Raw genomic sequence first — 21,186 nt, 5'->3', positions numbered from 1 at the left:
CACAAGGATGCCAAAAACTAGGCACCACATAAGGGGACAGCAGTGAGCTAGCCAGGAAGGGGTGCCATCTGTATTTCCGGGCCTGGGAACAGAAGTATTAATTTGAAAGAAGGAGTGTATACCTTCCCTTGGAGCTGCAGAACATCCAGAGTGAAATCTTGGGTGTGATGCTGAGCAAGGCCTACATCTCCCTGCTCTCCCCAGCTCTCCCCCAGCTACTCTGCGTGAAGAGTAGACTCTCCCCTCCCACACAGGCACCTACCTGCCTGGCATCCTGGGCAGTCTTCTTGGGGGAGGTTGGCCGACTTTGACTGAACAGTAGTATCTTGTGAGATCCAAGATCCTGGCAAGGAGCCCCAAGGCTCCAGGCAAGAATGGATCTGAAAGTTCCAGGAAAGAATCTTCAATGGGAAGCAAAGCTCTGGTGGAATTTCTAAGCCTTGGGGATCAGCCTGCAGGGAAGTCAGCCCTCTGGGAGCCAGAGAAGCTCAGCACTACATTAGCAACACACCCCATCAGCCCTGTCTCCCTTCCTCAACCTGAAAAGAAAATAGTGAACAGTCTTCAGAATGCAACCTGCTAAGCTCAACCCCCACCACACACTTCTGCCCTGATATTTGGTGCAACATATGTGGTCAGTAAAATGTTCTGATGAGAAAAACACGTTCCACACGTCCCATACAATAGTGCCAACAGCTGACATAGCCAAGGACATGATAGTGATGATTAAGGGCTATGGGCAGAACTCAAGGCAAAAGGGCTTGTTATCATCCAGGGCCGAGGGCCCAAGGGAGGAAAAGGGCAGAGAGTGACATCCAGGCAGGTATGGCTTGAGGTACGAATCCTGGAGAGTCTTTGTAGGTGCTCTATGAACTCTTTAAGTTTGACAATATATATATAAACTTGGATGACACAGATGAATTTTTAACCAATCTACAGAATAAAATGTAACACAATGAACAACTAAAGATTTTAGTTCCCCTATCATGTTGTGGCCTCTGGCCTGTGGGCCTCTTACACAGGTGTGCTTGTTGCTCTTGGCTTTGGTGTTTTCTCTGCTGTAGATATTATTCCCTTACTAATGACTATGCATGCACCAGGCTGTCATTGACAATGCTCTCGTGGTCTATGATTTGTTTCAAGTTTAGTGACTCTCAAACTCTCATCTGACCTATTTCATAATGAATAGTCCCAGATATCCTTTTGAGATTCTGACTTATGAGTTCTGAAGTGTGGCCCCAGAATCTGCCTTTCTGCAAATGTCCAGATGTTTCTGATGGAGAGAGTCCTTACACCCCACTCTGAGAAGCACTGGCTTAGAATCATTGTACAAGTGGTTGTTCTCTCTTATTAAATAATACTGCAATGAAGACTTTGTAGAAATGATCTTTTCTCTTTCACATTATTTTCTTTAGACATTTTCTTAAAAGTAGGATTATGAAACCAAAGGCTAGGATCTATTTTTGTAGTTTTTGCCAAATTAACCTCCAGAGAATTTGAATAATTGAACATGAAGTTTTAGCCTTTAAATTGATTTTTATGACAATATAAAAGTTGTTCAAATTGCAAATTCATGACTTATAGTGGGGGGGGGGGTGTTCACTTCTTTGTGTAAGGCTTTGTGTGTAAATGATAACTCATTTCCTTTGACTACTTTTCATAAAGGAACAGGATACTGGCCTTTTATAGTTATATCAATTCCTTGGCTATTTTGGATAAAAAGCTTTATTTGCCACATATCTTTCTCCCCTTTCTGTGGCTTTCATTTTTGTGTTTGCTTTATTACATTCTGTGGCACAAAAGGCTTTTAAAAACACATTTGGATCCATCCATCCTGTTCCTGATATCTATTTCATCAATAGTCAAAGTGTTTTCTCCTCATCATAGTTGAAACACATTTGCTTTTCCATTTCCTTTTCTGGCTTTTTATGATCCATTTGAAATATACTGGAGTGCATGGTGTGAAAATATGGCTATGAACTAATCTTGATCGGTGCTGATGTCCCACTACTTAGATATTTGTTAAGCAGTGACTCTTTCTTATAGTGCTGTGCTGATGCTTATTCATCTTACATCAAGTCCTGAAACAAATTCAATCTTTTTCTATTGTCTATTCTACTCCCCTGTTGAATTTTTGTCTTGATAAAAATATATAGAACGCTGTCTGGCTATTTTAAGTCCCCCAAAACACTTTTTGGCATTTAATCTATTCATTCTCCAGGTGAGTCTTACTATTTATTTGTTAAGCCTATTTATTTGTTAAATTATTTATTTGTTAAACAATGAGAAGCATCTCATTTTTTTTTTATATTCCACTGTAATCTTAATGAGTGTGTTCAATCAGGATGAGGGTGTAGTTCTCATTCTTTTTGGTTTTCTTTACTCTTCCCACTTGAAAATTTTCTCTGAAAAAACATTATTTATCCCAAGTTAAAATAATTCCCATTATTTACTTTTGGGGTAAGGGGCATTCTCATGATAAACCAGCTGACCCCTTCTCTTTTCCCTCTGTCACAGTCTTACTCTCATTCACTAGTATACAAACCTTTTTTTTTTTTAATGTATTTATTTTTACAAGAACCAAGGTACAGGCCAGAGGCATGGAAGGGTGAGAGGGTTCACAAGAGACAGAGCGGGGAACAGAACAGGCAGACTAAAGAAATACACTGCTGAGGGGAGCAGAGAGCAAGACAGGAGAGGTCTGCTGTGCCATGTGGGATTCTCACCAGTAGGCCAGGATCGAACCCGCGCTATGGAGGCTGCGGACAGCTTCACAGTGCGGCGCTCAACTGCCTGTGCCACCAGTGAGGCCCCTAGTATACAAACCTTCTGACCCAAAGTTCATGCGGATGAAATGACACCCCTACTCCCTTCCCAAAGGCTGCTGCTGGCCCTGGCTGACAGCGGCAGCCCATGAGCTGCTCTGAGGATATTTTCATTTGTCTCATTCCCTCTCCCTCTCCCTCCCTGTAGGCTCACAGAATTGTCCTTGCACCACCATTAGGTTAGGACAAAGGTGTGTAAGGAGGACTGAGTATTCTAGAAGTGCCATCCTTATTTATTGAGCAAAATGGGAAGATCCAGTGTATTAAGTTGATAAATGTAGCTCAAAATTCACCTCCACCCAGAACCTCAGAAGGTGACCTTATTTGGAAATAGGATCCTCGCAGATATAAGTTAAGATGAGGTCATACCTGGATTGCAGTGAGCCCTAAATACTACGACTGGTGTCTTTATAAAAGAGAAAACACACACACACACACACACACACACACACACAGAGGAAGACACCCCGTCACAAAGGAAGCAGAGATGAGGTGAGGTGACGGTGGACAGACCAAGGAACTCCCAGGGAGCTGCCAGAGCTGGGAGAGAGGCTGGAACAGACTCTCCCTTAGAGCCCCCAGAGGAGTCAATCCACTGGCACCTTGATTTCAGACTTCTGTCCTCCAGAACCCGGAGAGAATACATTTCTATTGATTTATGCCACCTGGTTTGTGTTATTTTGGTTTAGCAGCCCAAGAAAACTAGTCCACACAGGATCCTCGGTCTCGCCTGACATCACCCCAGAGCTGACTTTTAATCGTGGGATTATCTAAAACACAGAGAAGTGTCCTTGTAAACCTGCCCTAAAGCAGAGAATGAACAGTCTACTCTGGAATGTAAATACTCAAGACATGATGAGATTTTTCCTGTTTCCTGACCAACCACAGCCTCTCTTTGTAAAAGATGAACTATTTATGGCATATTCCAAGTTCTAAGAACCCAGGATTCTCCCTTCAACCCTTCCCCCAGGCAATGTAGCTCATTCAAGGGCTCAGACCCCCAGGGTCTAAGTCTTGATTGACTCTGTCCCCTACTAGAAGCCTGACCCAGAGCAGTTTACTTCACCTGTTAGAGCTAGACTCCCATTCTGCAAGAGAAGACAATAAAGATGGGTGTCTAGAATATCTTAGGGAGTCTCTCTTGGGAGCCCATGAGATAATTTATGGGAAACCATTGTTTAAACTGCAAAACATTGAGCAGATGTTACCAATCAATAGTGTTTGCTGTGGGAAGGAGGGACAGAGTGGGGTGGGGGGGCTTAATTCTCACTGTATCTCTTTGTTCAGCATGTTTATTGAAAATAATGTCAAAAATATTTTAATGTGCAATGAAGGGGAGGATGTAAATAACACTGTTGCCCAGGGTTTACCATCACTCAGAGATAACATCTAAAGCGTGGGCCTCACGGCCTTCCAGTGGGAATCTCCCTGCCTCCTCTCCTCCCCAGCTTCCTGTGTGGGAGCTGCTGGGACACAGCCTCCTAATCCATTTTTTTCCTTCATCCTATTAAGCCGGAGTTTGGAAACTAGAATTGGGTGTCCAGCCTTTCCATGGAGTACAGGCTATCTGATTTATCTTTCTGAAATCTAGGCAGAATGTGGAGGGACTCTCTTGCAACCTATTGGATTGTGTTTCAAGACTGTTGGAGAAGCCTTTTCCCAAAGTATTATGCCTTTTCCCAAAGTATTATGTACTTATGTCTTCCCAAAGTACCAAGGAGTGACTGTTTGGATCCGAGTTCACAATGAATCAGAATAGAAAGCTGAGCCTTGTGGCCCTCTTAGTGAAACTTTCTGCCCCACCCTCTTACCAGGAGATGGGCAGGCCCACCAAGATCTGACAGACGCCTCTGGATCCATGTCCCAAGGCAGCACCCAGAGCATCACTTGCACCTGCCCACGCACTTCTAAGACTCCACTCCAACTGTTGTCACCACTGGCCTCCTCCAGAGCTCTAGCCCCTCGACACCAAAAACATTAACTGGTCAATATGACATTCCACCAGGGTCACCTCCCTGCCAATGGAAAAAAGTCCTCCTTTTCCTTTCTGTGGGGTGGAGGACTTACAGCAAGTCACTTGTGGCCCCAGTGGGAAGGCTCTTTCAGCTTTGCCTTACAGCCTTGTTTTTCAGAGCACTCAGAAAGTCGGATCTGGAATGGGGCATGGGGCCAGCACAGGCTTTCACCAGCACCAGAGCTACATGGACCTGCTTTTGAGCCAGGACCCTTCCTATCCCATAGCAGTTTTTCCTCCTCCCTGTGCCCTGATGCTTTTCCCTATAACCTAGCTTTCCCCGCCCAGACTATAAATAGATGAATCCAAATCATTTACAGGATTCAGGTTCTGTCCCAAGGGGCCCTGGTCCATGTGACCCTAGGTGTGTGGTTTTGTTGAGCACAGAAAGGGACTGAAATGTATCACAGCCTATCTCCATGTGATACTGCCAGGCTTGCCCTCCGCTTGCAAAAGGATGCTTGTGATTCCTTTACATACCGTCATAGCGCAGAGCAGCAGCTTTGGCGTCAAACACAAACCTGGGTTCAGTCACAATTTACAAGCCATGTGATCTCAAGTAAGTCACTTCATCTCTTGGACTCTTGGTGTCTTCATTTATAAAATGAAGCTAGAACAGAGCTAGGGTGCAGGCCTATTGGAGGGATTAAATGAGATCAGGCATATAAAAGGCTTAGCGTTTCATAAGTACTCAATAAATGTTAGATGCGGTTGTTAACAGAATGATCTAGTTTCTAGTCATGGTTTCAGCCATGAAGTTTTGTGAATCTATGCATCTTGGCAGGCTCTATTTTATATAAAGTGAGAGGCAGGGTCTTGAGACTTAATATTCACTCTGAGTCTGTGATCCAATGATCCTTTGGTCCTAATCGAGTAATTTCACTTGCCACGAGGATCAACAGTAGGATGATCGGTGAGGTCTCTGCCTATAGGGAGAGATAATAGAGATGGCCAAAAATCCTCTGGTTTCGGGCCTCCCCGGTGGCACAGCGGTTGAGCGCTGGGTTGCGAAGCTGCCCGCGGCCTCAGAGGTGCCGGTTCGATCCCCAGCTGCTCCCCGGCCACCGGAGGAGGGTCCCACATGGCGCGCAGACCTCTCCTGCTGCCCGCTGCTCCCCTCAGCAGTGTGCTTCGGTCCTTCTGCCGGCTCTGGCTCTGGTGAATTCTCTCACCCTCCCGCACTTCTGATTGTACCCAGTGCATGTATAAACAAAAAATAAATAAATAAATAAAACATGCCTCTGGAAAAAAAAAAAAAAATCCTCTGGTTTCTCCCAACCAAAGCCTGCCTCTGTCCAGCTGACACTGAGGCCTAGATCCCAGGGCAGCGGTGAGGAGGGGCTGCAGGGCCCTTCCTCTGAGTCACCTGGTGGATAATTAACACTAAAGGAGGGAATGCCAGGCCCTCAGATCTACCTGAAAAGCAGATTCTGAGATCCAAAAGAAGGGGTAGCACTAAGTAGGGCAAGATTCTGCTCCAGATTGAGTCCTAGTGAGAAAGGAGGTTGTGAGGAGAGGAGCATGTGCAGTTGCCCAAGCTCTCTGAAAGAGGCAGCATGTGTACCAGTGAAAAACCTGGCTGCCGAGTCAGACTGCTGGGTTGAATCTTGGCTCTTCCACTTACCGCCTGTGTGACCTGGGTCAAAGTACCTAACCTTTCTGGGCTTCAAATTCTTCATTTGTGAAACACAGATAATAGCAACAGTCTTCCAATGAGGTTCTTGTGAAGTCTATGTACATGGAAGTACTTAGGAAAGTTCCAGGCATATGGTGAGTGCTATTAAAGTGCTGACTGAGAATATTACATGATGCTGGGGTGCAAGATACTGCTTTGGGCTTAGCATATGCATGTGGAAGGGGTTGGTTCCTCTCACATTGAGGTAGAAATCCTCAGAGGCATCCCCCTGCTGACTGTGGAGGTTTAGGTGTCAGAGGAACTCCTGTAAGATACCTCTTACAGGTAGGAGAATATAACCCCTCAATCAGGAGCTGGAGGAACTAACTTTACATAATCTGATTAGAAATCAAATCTCCTCAAGTAGGAGATTCCCTGCATGAGCTAAATAGTGACCTGTCATCTGCTATTAGCTCGTTGGTGTAAAGGAGTTTCTCAGAGTAGCCAATATTCTAGAAGGACCTGAGGGAATAAGAACTAAAATCAGATGGGGCAGATCAGTTCTAGCAGGAATGTTGGACAGCAGGTGCCTGTGGCCCTGGAGCTGAGTGTGTTTTGGGAAACAGAAGAAAAGCAAGGAGGGAAGTGCCTGACAGAGGTGACCTGCTTCAGGTTTGCTCAGAGGCCCTGGGTTGGCTGTTAGCGATACTACCAAGGCCTGCAGGCTACCAAGGCTCCCCCTCTTGCCTCTTTGGCAGCAAGCTCATCAATGTAGCACTTAGCTGCCCCCTAGTGGCCACTGGGCATTTGGCTAGTACTTTACAGCCACGAGGCATAATTACAAATACAGAAAGTAGCTTTCTGCTTGAGTCTGCAAAGCCTTCTCATAGTCTTCAGCCACCGTGAGCATATCCCCCCACAGCACAAGTCACCCAACCCCTTCCCCAGCCACCTCTGACACAGTCCATCCTTCAGATTCCTTTGGATCATCTAATTGCTCTTAATGGGTGGAAGAAAGGGTCCGGAGCCTGGAGAAAACTGTGGAGGACCAGGTGAGTTCTGATTCCTCTCAGGCCTTGAGGTCTCACTTTCACCAAAGGATTGGAGAGTACAGCTGGAGAACGGGGGAACCCCTCCACTTGTCCCACCTCACGCAGTGGTCCAGGCTCCCTGGACAAATCTCAGGCCTTACATGGCCTTTGCTTTGAGCTACAAGCCCCAGGAGTGTTTAGACTTTCACTTCTTCCTAAAGCTAGACTATCCCCAACCCTAAACCACAAACAGCCTGCCCTCTGTCTGCCCTTGCCGAAGGTAATCACGGTTGGCCTAGTGAGGCTTTCGGGTTGTCCCTGTAATTTGGGGCGGCAGACTATGAAGCCTCCAATAAATCACAGAGGTTCCCTTACTTTTCAAGGTCTCACAGCTGTTGTCCTCGGTCTCTGGTTTCTAGCTCTGCTGGGTTTATGGAAAACCCCAAGGCTGAGGCTCAGTTCCTCTTCCCCCTTCCTTGGCAGTTGGCCCAAGATTTTCTCCCCGTGTGGAGAAAAGTTCCAGAGACTGTTGCTCTGATTCTCTTTCCACAGCAAGAGGTAATCTGAGAGTCATACTGAATATTTTAAATGTTTGATGTTGAGTGTGTTTTGGTTTTCAATGTGTTATTTTGAGAAACCACTTAAGAGATGTTTTGCTTTGGACAGCATAAGCCAGTCATTAAAATGGTTACATTCCCAGAATTAGTTAAATTTTGTTTCCCCAAGCAAGACAAAGCAGTTGAGCCAGTGGGGATGATGCCCTCCTTCACAAGTGGGACTTGGAAGATTAAGGCAATGAGGGTGGAGGCCGCAGTGGATGGGCGCCAAGCCTGCTCTGCTGGACAAGAATGGAGCTGGGACCGTTTGGGTCTTCCAAGCATGAGGCGGGATAACACAGTGGGTGTGTCCTTCCTGATCTGATGATACCCCTGTACCCCAACAGCCAGCCCACCCTGTCAGCTCTACCCTCCACGGAAGCCTCAGCTGGGACACTGCTCAGGCAGGTCCTGACCCAAAACTCGAGAGAATGTCAGATGCTGAGAATGAAGAGGAGAGGATGGCAGGGTAGGGCAGGTTTCACTTCTCTTTTTTTCTTTTAAAAGGTTTATTTATTTATGCATACAAGAGCTGGGGTACAGGCCAGAGATGTGGGGGGTGAGAGGAATCACCAGAGACAGAGCAGGGAACAGAACAGGCAGACTGACTGCTGAGGGGAGCAGCGGGCGAGTCAGGAGAGGTCTGCTGCGCCATGTGGGTTGCTCCCTGGCGGGCCAGGGATGGAACTCGTGCTGCAGAGGGTGCGTACAGCTTCATAGGTTGCATCCCAACCCCCTGTGCCACCAGGGAGACCCCAGGTTTCACATCTAACTCTCTTAACAACCCCCAATATTTTAGTTTCTTCCTCTCCCCTGCCGCTTTTTTACAAAGTAGCTGGTGCTGAGCGCCATTGGCCCATGTAGATGAGAAGAGGGAGGTGGATTTAAAATCCTTTAATTTCTCTATTTTAGGAGCCCTCCAAATGCCACCCAAGGGCTCACACACACTTGGTTGACAGCCACACTCCTACCTCCCTGGAGGAAATGACACCTGCTGAGGTGGTGGAACAAACGCTTGGGATCTAAAGGCAGCTGCACTGGCACAAGACTCGGAGTCCACACCTTTGCTCCCTCGCAGCACCCTCCTGGCTGTGCCAGATTTTGCCACACTCTCTCTCTCGTGTCTTCTTTCACTTCCTCTTTCCTGGGCCACAGGCGCCTGGATGCTCACTCTCCCCCCAGGTTCCCCTGTCTGGACAGCTGACACCCACGTCCCCACACCCGCCACTGTGGCTTCTCTCCGCTCCCAGCTCCCAGCCCCATGAGGGCCCCCGCTTTAGCAAGCACCAGAGGTGCCCAGACAGTGAAGGACAGTCTCTGTCACGCAGAAGCTGGTTTGTGGGGATACTGGGGAGGGCAGGTCATAGGTAAAGAAATAGGAAAAGCATAGCATAAGTTCCATTCTAGAGGTTCATAGGGATGGCCACTTCATTTTTTTCAATCTTGCAAACACACACCCTCTCCAACCCCCTTCTGTCCCTTTCCTTCCTGCTTGGGACACTGTTTTGAGAGAATGTTGCATAGAAACCAATACACTGATGTTGATTAGGCAGAAAAATGGGAAAAGCTGGTTTTTGATGTCAGCACAGTGCCACTGAGTCAACTCTGGAAGCACCTACCTCCATACACCTTGTTAAGTAAAGAAAAACATCTCCCTTGGGTTTAAGTCACCGTTGGTTGACTTTTCTGTTACTTGCAATGAAAAGCATTATAACTGCTACACTTGTTCTTCCACGCATGAGCGAAGGAAGTTAAGGATTGGGGACGGATGCAACTCAGTTCTGGCCATCCGTCTGGGCAGACCCAGCTTCTTTGTGGAAAGGGGCATAACATGGATCCACTTTTTTCATTTAGCTTATTCAGACATTGCTCATGGAGGGGCACCTATGCTGCAGGTGTCAACTGTGAGAGGCTGTGGCTGTGGCTAAAATCAAGAGCAAAACCACACATAGTCCCGGTTCTTATGAAGCTTAGAATCCAAGGAGGGGGTAAGATATTAGACAAATGGCAACCTAACAACCAGAGAACCCTAGGTTGAACTAAACACATGGAGGAAAGGAGTAGCTGCTGTGGGGAGATCCAGGACAACACGTCCAATATAAAGCCTGGGAGCCAGAAAGGCCTCCCTCAGAAAGTAAGCTTTAAGCTGGGAGATGGAGGAAGATGAGGGATGGATCAGGCAAAAGTCAGTGAGGGCTGAGGTACAGAGAGCCGTGTATGCAAAGGACCTGGGGCATGCGAGGCTGGCTTGAGAGGAACAGACTGGAGTGTAAATGAAAAAGTCTGGCCAACCGATGTTCTCCGCTTTCCCCCTGCATCTTTACTCACCAGGAACCCAGTGCCCTTGAGGCTCAGTGACTAAAGTTCATTGATTCTGGGGTTCCACCCAGAACTGCCCTTCCCTCCTTACCCCACCCTTCAAATGACTCTCCCGCTTATCAAAAATGTCTTTTATTCCCCATGAACTGTGCTATGAAATAATTTCACCCATATTTTCAGAGAGAGAGAGAGAGAGAGAGAGAAAACCACTCTATTATTGTAGAAATTGAGATAGTGAAGAAATTTAGGGAGAAAAAAGCCCAGCCCACACACAGGTGGACTCCCAGCCTCCTCTAGAACCTGTGGGCTCCATGTGGTGGACGGAGCTCGAGCTCTGTGGCTGAAGCAGCTACACCAATAACTTTCCTCAGTCACCGGACTCACAAGCCTGCAATCCCAGTCACTCCCAGCAGCAGTACCCGGCTCTGTGGGAGGGCTGGGCCTCCCTACTAGGAACTGACTTCAAAAGGCCTAAGGAGAGGCAGTTTGGCTGGCCCAGTGGGAGGAGCTGGCTTGGAATGGAGACTTACCACATGACCTTGGGCCACCTCTTATTTTTCTGAACCTCAGGGGCCTCACCAGCAAAGAGGGAGTAAGATGATCTTGACAGAGTTGCTGTGAGAATTAGAAATAAAAATGTATAAAAGTGGGGCAAGGATGAGGTTTTTGAACCTGAGCTAGGGCTCAAACACAGGCCTACTGTCTAATTCTAGCAGTCCAATCCCAACTTCAAATAGTCTGCCCTTCATATCCTCTCCCATGGTTCAGACCCTGGCTCTGGGGTTTCTGTTTGGAAAGCGGGCTGGTCCTTAGAGGTCAAGATGTGCATTTTCCAATTTGCCAGCCACTGGTCACATGTGGCTATTTAAATTCTAATTAAATGAAATAAAAATTTAAACTTCAGTTTCTCACACTAGCCACATCTTAAGTGCTCCATAGCCATTAATGGTATTGGATGGAGCAGATATAAAACATTTCCATCAGTGAAGAAAATTCTATCTGACAACCTTAGCTTAGAGAAAAGGGTCATGAATAAATAGGAGCCCTGTTTATTTTACTTGTCATCCCACTTCTGGGCCAAGGCACAGTTGGGAGGCTGGTGCGCACCATGCACATGCATACCTGTGTGTGTACCTGTGTGTGTGTGCACATACATGTGTGCATGGATAGTGAACAGGCCAGGGATAAGCTCAGGGAAACTTGCAGGGCTAAACCTGGTGGGTAAAATCACAGACGGAGAATGACTGCTGAGGTCCCAAACCTGCCTTACCTATTAAAGTACAAAAGCTGAGGCTGGGGAGGGAGCCTCTAACTGTCCTGACTCAGGACCTCAGGAGAAAGGGAGCTCCTGGTGCTGCTTCTGAGGCTGAAGGGGAAGACGGTGTGAAGCTCGGAGACGCAAGGGTGCAGCCCTTGGAGCAGAGGGACACGCAATCCTGACTGCTGCTTTGATTCAGGGGCTAACACAGGACTTGGTATGTAAAGCAAACTGGCTTTTCAGGGAGTTTGCACTACAAAAGACGTGTAGAGGATAGAACTGTTTCAGAGGATTGAACCATTTTCAGTTTCCCACACCAGGTCTACCTGCTCAAGTGTCTCCAGTGTCTCACTCACAGGTATCACATTCTCTCAAGTTGCTCCTGATCATGAGGAAAATATGGAAGTTTCTTCTCTACCAGTTCCATTTTCCCAGAGACCTCAGCATTCAGACAGGCTTCCTGCCCAAGTGCACTTACAGAAGCCAGCAGTGTCCCAAGCGGGCCGTAGCCACAAGGAGAAAACCCTCACCGGACGGACTACAGAGCTTAGAATTGTGCTGCAGAGATGTCTGCCCTTGAAATGCCTCCACCCCTCGCATGCTTTGTGTGGCTGTGTGCGTTCACCCGCTCCAATCAGAAGTCAGCGGAGCACCAGGCCTCTGCCGATCTGCTATTTGGGAGATGATCTCTATAGAACATGATGCACCATATCAGTACACTTCTGAGGTTAAGCGCCCAGAATCTGGACTTTCACAGGTTACTTAATCATTCTCTTCACCTGCAGATGCAGAGAGTAACAGCAGCTGCCTGACCAGGCTGTTGCGATGAACGGATAATTTAGCACAGTGCCCCAAATGTGGCAGCTACTACTACTTTTATCGTTCCTGGTAAGCCGAAGTGACTCATAAGACTGAGCCACAGCTCTGTCTGGTGATAGCTGGAGGGGACTTCAGAAGAGGAGGTACCGACATGGGTCTGAGGGACAAGCAGGATTGTACTGGTGAGAGAAGTGGGGAGGATCATTCTGGGAGGAAGCAAGTTGTCTTGCTCAGCCTTGGGCTCCCTGATGGGGCTGACACCCTCATCCAAGTCTCCATTCCTAAGTCAATCAGGAGACTCCTGAAGTGTAAGAGAGAGGGAAGGAAGGGATGAACATGACCTGCACCCTGGATTGAAGTGGACACAAATCTGAGGGCTGGAAAGTCACCACCCATCTGCCTACTCTGATCATAGTACACCTCAATTCTTGGGAAAGTGCCATTAAGGGTCAAGGGCAAAGTACCATCCTCAATATAAGTTACCTGGTGATAGCATCTAGAAAGAGAAGGCACAAGAGACACTATAGCAAGGATTTCCCTGACTTGTAACAGGAAGTGAGGAGCTGGTCCAGTTCTCAGTATGAATTTGGAAATTCACTGTCAATCTTCTTATCGTAATCATGACAACCATAACAGTAATAATAGTGATCATCGTTAAAGCCTGCAATTTTTATGTTATCAATTTTCTTATTGCTAGAGTAATGGCTCATTTATCCAGAATTCAATATCTGGCAACCGTACTCATGTGCAAAACAAAGCACAAAATCAGAAATCAGGTGACAAAAAATAAAAGCCTGCAGAGACTGAAATAGCTGTCACATAATGAAAGCACTAATGCTTCCTGATGCCACTTATCCTTATTTTAAGCACCATTCTACTAACCAGGGTTATTTGTCTGAGTCTAATCAGATTGCAAGCAATTTATAGAGTAGCTGCTGGAGATGGCACCCTCACAGCAGTGACAAGTGGCAACTGGCAGTAAGGGAAGAGACAGAAACTAAAAAGCAAACCAAGAATCCACAAAGCACAGTAGGCTGGATAGGCTTCGGAGGCAAAATGTTTGAGGGCATCTCTGCAGTTTCTTCTAACTTCATGCTCCTGCAAATGGGCTCAAAACACCAGTGTCTAGAAGTGCAATGAGGTGGGGACTGTGTTCATGCAGGGCCAACACTCTCCCTCCCAGACATTCTCCTTAGTATTTCCCTATTCAGTGTTTTAATATCCCCTCCACTCCTTCACACACCGCCCCCCCCAAAGACGACCCAGAATTAAGTGGAGGGTGGAGCATTCCATACATCTATCATTTATTCTTTAATCTTCTACTATGGGGCATGATTTCCTCCACTGTAAAATCAAGGGTGGTTTACATCAACTCAGTCTGACAGTTCAGGGCCTGGGAGGGAATGTCTGGGGCTGGGCAATAATGATCACTAATATTATCAATGATTTACCACCCACAGGTTCTTTCTAAACGCTTCACAGGGGTAACCTTCCTTTTTTTTTTTTTTTTTTAAAGATTTATTTATTTATTTATTTATACAAGAACCTGGGTACAGGCCAGATGCGTGGGAGGGTGAGAGGATTCACCAGAGACAGATCGGGGAACAGAACAGGCAGACTGATGAATACACTGCTGAGGGGAGCAGCAGGCACAACAGGAGAGGTCCCAGGATGGAACCGGCGCTGCAGAGGCTGAGGGCAGCTTCACAGCGCTCAACCACCTGCGCTACCAGGGGAGGCCCACAGGGATAACCTTTAATGCTCAATTATCCCAGGAGGCTCAGGGGCACAGGACCCACAATTGTTATAATACTCTCCTGTCACTATCTTGAAGTTCTTAATTTTTGAAGGAGGAACTCACTTTTTAAAAATTTTGTACTGGGCCCTGCAAATTATACAGCCTGTCCTGGGTTTAAGCTCTCCCCTTAGAGGAGCTGAGTCTCTAGTGACCCCTGAGCGAGGGCATTAGGAGTCAGGTCGCAGTGTGGGGTCTGAATGGCAGGCACCTGGCAGCCCTCCGGAGTTACAACTGCGTTTTAACAATATCCAGGGCCTGCAGTCTCAACCACTGTTTAATATTTTCTTCCATGTCTGCATTTTCTAGAAACACATCCTTAATTACACGGGAAAGACCACAATTATCAATCTTCTACTGAGAGGAGATGCACCCTCCCTGTGAGGGTGGGCTTCTAAGGGCCCCAAATTCTAGACTGCGTGGTTGGGCATCCCATGCACAGTACCACCTATTCCTCCGCAGCGGCCTCACCTGTCGGGACTGGGGCTTGCAAGCAGGAGATTGGGGCGCAATATTTAAGGAGGCACGCACCCTTGGGTGCTGTTCTGCGCCTGCACAACGTCGAGAGTGCTTGCCTCCTTAAGTTTTGCGACCTAAGCTCCCGCCCCCTCCGCCCTACTCGCCCGAGCCTCAGTGCGGGGGCTGCGCGGGCGGCGCGGAGCGCTTTAGGCTTTGGGAAGCGCCAGGCTGGTCTGGGAACTTCTGGTCAGCGCAGCCTGTATCTCGAGCTCCGAGCGAGGGTGTGTTTGCTCGAGGTCACAATTCAATCCTCCCACCGTCTCACCGGGTTTTAACCCCAGAAAACCCTCGCGAGCCTCCTACTTCTTAACTATGCATTGGAGATTGTTGGGGTTCGCTTTACCATCCTTTAAGTTTCACGCAGACCACTTCTCCAGCAACGGGTAGTCCCTCCCCGGGCAGAGCTGGGTGCCCGGGGGCTGGGGACGCTTTTTTGGCAGAACCCCACCCCACCCCACCCCACCCCACCCCCTCCCTCGCCCGGGGCGCAGACACTTGGAGGCGGTCCCCACCACCAGGGCACTGTTCAGCTGGTCCCCCGGGCCTTGATGGAGTTGAGAGCCTTTGAGAAAGGCTGAGAAACTCGGAAATTTCCAGGGCGGAGGTTCTCAGAGCCGCTTCTGAGAATCACTCTTAGAAATTCTTTCCTCGCTTGAGACTTCTTCAAGAGGGTTCTCCAAGCCACAGGAATCGGAATCTCGGCTCCTGGGAAAGACATGTTCTCTCTACATTTATAAGGAATAGAAAAGGGCTCCCACTATGGGCAGATGGAGTCCTGCTGGAATGTGACTTAAATTTTGGCAAGTAGTGCCTTTAGGTGGAAACAAACAAACAAAAAACCCAACCCTTCTTTGTGGGGAACACAGGACGCAGGTGCCTGTGGGGACAGATAGTAGACTCTGGAGCATGAACTGCAATGCAATCGCCCCCATTTTCCTTCTCTGTGCAGTGCACGACCCGCGTTGCTTGTCGTGAGTGGTAGCTCAGGTGCGCTGGCAACAGCCTTGCAGGTGTTTCTGACTCTCTGCCTGAGCTGAGGCCTGGAGAGCTGATGTGACCAGATGTGATACTTGGTGGTCAGCATGCTGCAGCAAGGCCACTCTCTTCCTGCTGGGCTTCCTCAGACATTCCCAAGTCAAGGTTCTAGCCTTTTCTTTTTTTACACCTACACAATAAGCAAAAAAAAAAAAAGACCCAACTTCCAGGAACAACTTGTAGGGAAGGGTGTGAAGGCAGGAGGGAAGGAAAGGGAAGGTAGGGGAGAAAGGGAGGCCTTATCTATATTAAACATGCCCAGCTCTGCCTATCCGCACAGCTGAGTCACTCTCTGCATCCTGCTCCACCCCCACCCCTCCCAGCCACCCAACAGCTTTCTCCTTCTGGGCTGGGTTCTGAGTATTGGCAAGGTTGATGGCACTGGCAGGAACCCTGGAGTCTGGCTGTACCCCAATAAAGGGTGACCGAGCACCCTGGAGAGAATGACCACGCTCTGGAGGTTCTAGCTTTCCCAGTGGAACAGGGAGGTGGGTCCCGGGGGGCTCATGAAGGACTCTTCACCCTTCCACATCTGGGGACCCAGTATCCATCACAGTGTGAGGGGCAGCGGGAAGGAGAGGAGGATGCATCGTCAGCTTTCGCTAAGTTACTCTGTGGTAATGTTGTAGAGCAGCCCCGATACAAAACGGGGTGCCTGACTGTGGGTCCTCACCCACGCGCTTGAAAGGACTTATCAATGCTCTACTGCAGGCACACGCGAAAGGTTAATAAAAGGTTTATTTACAAGGGAAGGGGGAATGAGGAAATGTACAACTCAGGGAGAAAAGTGGGAGACAAAGTTTTAAATGCGTCCTACCGGATCCGCCGATCTGGAATCCCAAAATGGCGCTCTGAGAGCTGGCCGCGGGCCAGGAGCCATGAAGCCAGGAGGTGAGCGACAGAGCATGACCCCAAGGCCCACGTGTTTGGTTTTTTATACCAACCCTGGCTGCTTAACTCCACCCTCAGGTCCCAGCCACCCTCCCTTTGGTGGTGATGGGATTTGTCTTTCCCAATGTCCTGATGGCTTTAGTCTGGAGTGGGGGTGGGGTCCACAAAGCCTGTATGGGATTAGCTCAGGACATCCTTTCCCCTAACAGTAACATTCCCTTTTCCCAACCACGTAATATCAAAGGCCACTGGGCATTGCTATGATATTCAAGTACATGATGGATGGTCTTGTTTCTTTGAAGAGAATGTAGACCTGTCTGGGTGATATAGAAGTTTCTGGGAAGTTGCATGTGGTGGAAGCTGTATAGTCATACACTAGGACTGCACAATGGTCCAAGACTCAGGAGAAATGAAAACTGCTGGTCTTCACACAGATGGTGTGAGAACACTGCTCTGTCCCTTGCCAGGCCCACCCTGTAAGCCTCCGCAGACCTGAGGAGGATTTGTGTTTAAATCAAGATGGTACCTGGTTACACTGCTGCGTGGGACCTGGCAGCAGGGGCTGCATATGGCTTCTGATTTTTTCAAAAAAGATTTTATTATTTATGCATACAAGAACTGGCTGGTGATTTTTATAGAGGGTATCCTCAATACAAGTGTCTTGCTCCACTGAATGAATGGATACTTCTGGCTGGAACAGGGCAGGTTGATGGATGGCCGGGGGCAAAACTTTTAGCTTTTCCTGCTACCTGCACACCTCTCTCTCCTTCCCCATTTTTTTTTGGGGGGGGTCTCTGTCTGAGCTTTTAAGTGCCTTCAGGGTGCTTTCCAAGATGCCCAAGACCCCACAAACCACAAACCCCTCTTCCTAGTCTGGGCTTGCACTGCCCTCTTGGGGGCAAGGAGAGAGATGTCCTTCAACTGACTGTCCCCTGGAAAGGAGGGGTCCACCCTGGCAGAGCCTGTGCAACCAGGAACAGTCTCTGTTAGTTTTGGCATACTCAACAAAGGTTTTTAAAATTCTACCCTTAATTCTGATGTGGCTGGCTGAGCTCTGCATTATCATATGCTTCCAGAGGGGCACCATGTGGTACATTTCTAGAAAGCAGTTTGGCGATATGAATCAAGAGTTTAAAAAGTGCATATTCTTAAACCTAAAATTATGCTCTAGACATTTATATGAAACTCTTAGGGCTTATGTATAGACATATTTATGTACAGAAATGTTTACATTACAAAATATTTATCATACTTGCTATACAAAGAAACAAGAAATTCAACCTAAATGGAAGTGGCTTAATACATTATGACACAGGCCTGATGAAATAGTATGCAGCCACAAAAGTTATGTTTCTGAACAAACAACTATGAACCAGAGACACACTATGCGGGGGGGGCAGGAAAGGAAGGATTGGGGTCAAAATAAGGGGGTTGCAATTGTATGGGGAATATAAAAATAAAATTTTTTAAAAAGTTATGTTTTTGAGTGCTGGGTGATCCAATAAGATGCGTATTAGCTATTGTAAATGGAAAATGGCAGGATCAAAAAATTTTAAATAAAATTTAATAAAAATATATGTGTCTGGGGCCTCCCCTGGTGGCGCAGCGGTTGAGCGCTGGGCTGCGAGGCTGCCCGCAGCCTCTGCAGCGCCAGTACATTCCCCGGCCACTGGCGAGGGTCCCACAAAAAAATAAAAAATAAAAAAATACATGTGTCTGCACTATGGGGGGGAGGGGCAGGGAGAGGAAGGATTATGGTCAAAATAAGGGGGGGTACAATTGTATGGGGAATATAACCAAAATGAAAATGCATACATTGTGCAAAAATGAAAAATGATGTAAGAATTATATAAAATAAAATATTAAAAATACATATATGTGTCTGAAAATAATCATTGTCTGTCTACGGAAGGGAATTTGAGTATTTTTATATGTTTTTTAGCATTACTAAATTTTATGTCATGAACAAAAATTCTTTTTATGGTCAGAAAAAATACTGATAGAAAACATTGTTTAAAATCTTTTTTTGATTTTACAGACAGAGCTCTTCCTGGCCTGCAGGGTCACTCCTCACTGCACTCTTGCACTGATGAGAACACTGCTAGGGAAAATGCCCCTGTGTTTTCTGGGAGCAAGCCTGGAAGAACTTTCACTATCCGTTTGTATTCCGGTCATGTCTCAGCCACTAACAGGCTTGGGATTTTGGACATGTCATTTATTTATCTGGATTTTGGGAATATTTCTTTATAAAATGAAGTTGGCATAGGATGATTTAAGTGTTAGATTCTGATTCTGTGAATCTAATAAGCTCCTGGAGTCAAGATATTCACATAAAGAAGGCTCCATGGTTTAACCTTCTCCACTGTTAATATCTTAAACAGGGGATCTTTAGATTTATAGCTAAAGGAATGACTCTCTAATGGCAGAATTTCACTTCAGATTGTGGCTCACTTACACCCAAACACTAACTGTAAAGCTCTCTACAATTCACACATCCTGGGCATTATCTGGGTCTTCTGAGAGTCAGAGACCCTTCTACATCCACCTCTGGCCCTGAGAGGGAGAGACGTATCCTGCCTAAGAGAACAAGACAAAATCCTGGGTCCTGTGCTTCTGTTCCCTACTCCTTTTCCCCAGTCTCAGCTGTTCCCATTTTCTGCTTCTTTCAGTCTTCATCCTATTCGCTGTGGTTGAGTTTATGTCAGTGTGGTTTACTGGTGGACCTGCGGTGGATCAGTCACCACAGCGGAGAGGGAGGAGGGATGTGACTCATGCCACTGGTCCAGTGAGTCAGACTTGGGTAGGCTGGACCAGGGGCTTCCCGAAAATAGGAATCAGGTTCTAAGTAGGCAGACACCTTAGTTTCCTCCTGATAGGGGCACTACCAGGAGAAAGGCCCAGTCTTTCTTCCCTTATGCATTTCTGTGAACTCATCTAGGAATCCCACTCGCCATAGAAAATGCCACTCTCCTAAGCCTCAGAAGGTTATATCTCGGTAAGGCCTAATCAGCCAAAACAATCACCTGGTCCCCTGGCATCCAGCGGAAGATGGAGATGTTAGTTAGAGAAAAGAAGATAAAAAATTTCCCATTCCATTGTCTCATGCCCTGGATTTGAGCCCAGCAAAATTTCTGAATTCAGATTATTCTTTCCTCTTTCCAGCTCATGAACATTCATGCTGCCTTGTAGTTAAAACCTGAGCTTGTGTTCCTCGGGCAGGTTATTTAACTGCTTGAGTTTACTTTCCATGCTGAAAAAAAAAGGAATCCTGGACCTCCCTGGTGGCATAAGCAAGGGGTTAAGACACAACCTATGAACTATTCACAGCTACTGCAGCACAAGTTTGATCCCCAGCCAGGGAGCTACCCACATGGCGCAGCAGACCTCTCCTATCTCACCTGCTGCTCCCCTCAGCAGCGTATTTCAGTCAGTCTGCCTGTTCTGCTCCCCACACTGTCTCAGGTGAATCCTCTCACCCCTGCACCTCTGGCCTGTACCCCAGTTCTTATATGCATAAATAAAGTAAATCTAAAAAAAAATGGGATCTTATCTCCCAAATGTCCCCAAACTAGAACTCACCTCATGGGCTTGCTATGCATTAAATAGAAACCTAGCACCCACTCCAGGCCTGGCTTCTGAAGGTGCTGAGTCTGTGAGGCTAGGTTAATTCTAGAATGGCATGGATGCCGCATGGCTTTTGGACTTGCTGGGAGAGATGAACAAACATCAGTCAGTGCAGAAGGCTGAAGTGGGCCATTCCCAGGGTGAGCGTGCCGGCTGTGATTCTCCAGACTGGTTCTGAAAGCCTTGTCTGGTCTTCTACCATCTCTCTCAAACTCAAGCCTTCTCTTCCCTTTTAGCATAAGGCCCTCCACACTGCAGGGCAAACAATGAATAAGCTGCCTCCTGCGAGCAACAAGACAGGACCAGTGTGAAGGTACCCCTTTTGCTTCAGGCCTCACCGTGGCCTGGTAGAACGAACATTGGTGAATCCATCCTGATGTAAAAGTTTTGTTCACCATGGATTTTTGGCATTTATTTTGATTAAAAGATATAATGCATTACTCTAATATCTAGAGCTCTGAGTTGTTTGGCATTCCCTTAAATCTTGCACCTAATTTATGGAATCTTCAGCTCTAGATTTTTAGGGGGAGGGAGTATACTTCGGGGGCAGAGGGGCCCTGCAGACTGTGACTGCCTCCCTAAACCTGTCACCTGCTAGCTAATGGGAACTTTTTCCTGCTCCACCAGAAGCCTGGTTCCATCCACCCAGGCTCCCGCCCCATTTTCTTCCATTCCTGTGGCATTTCTGTGAAATCATTGCGCTCAGGGATAACCCTCATCCTTGAAATCCTTTCAGTTCAGTTTAGCTCAGGAAGTTGCGCAAGGGCTGCAGACTAAGCGCCAGGCAAGCACCTGGTGAAGCTGGGGGTGCAGGCAGATGGGCAAAGACGGTAATAGTGCGAGGC

Source organism: Talpa europaea, assembly GCF_964194135.1.
Source record: "Talpa europaea genome assembly, chromosome: 8".
In the NCBI taxonomy this organism is placed as follows: domain Eukaryota; kingdom Metazoa; phylum Chordata; class Mammalia; order Eulipotyphla; family Talpidae; genus Talpa; species Talpa europaea.
The sequence above is the reverse complement of the archived record's forward strand: the minus strand, read 5'-3'. Positions refer to the sequence as shown.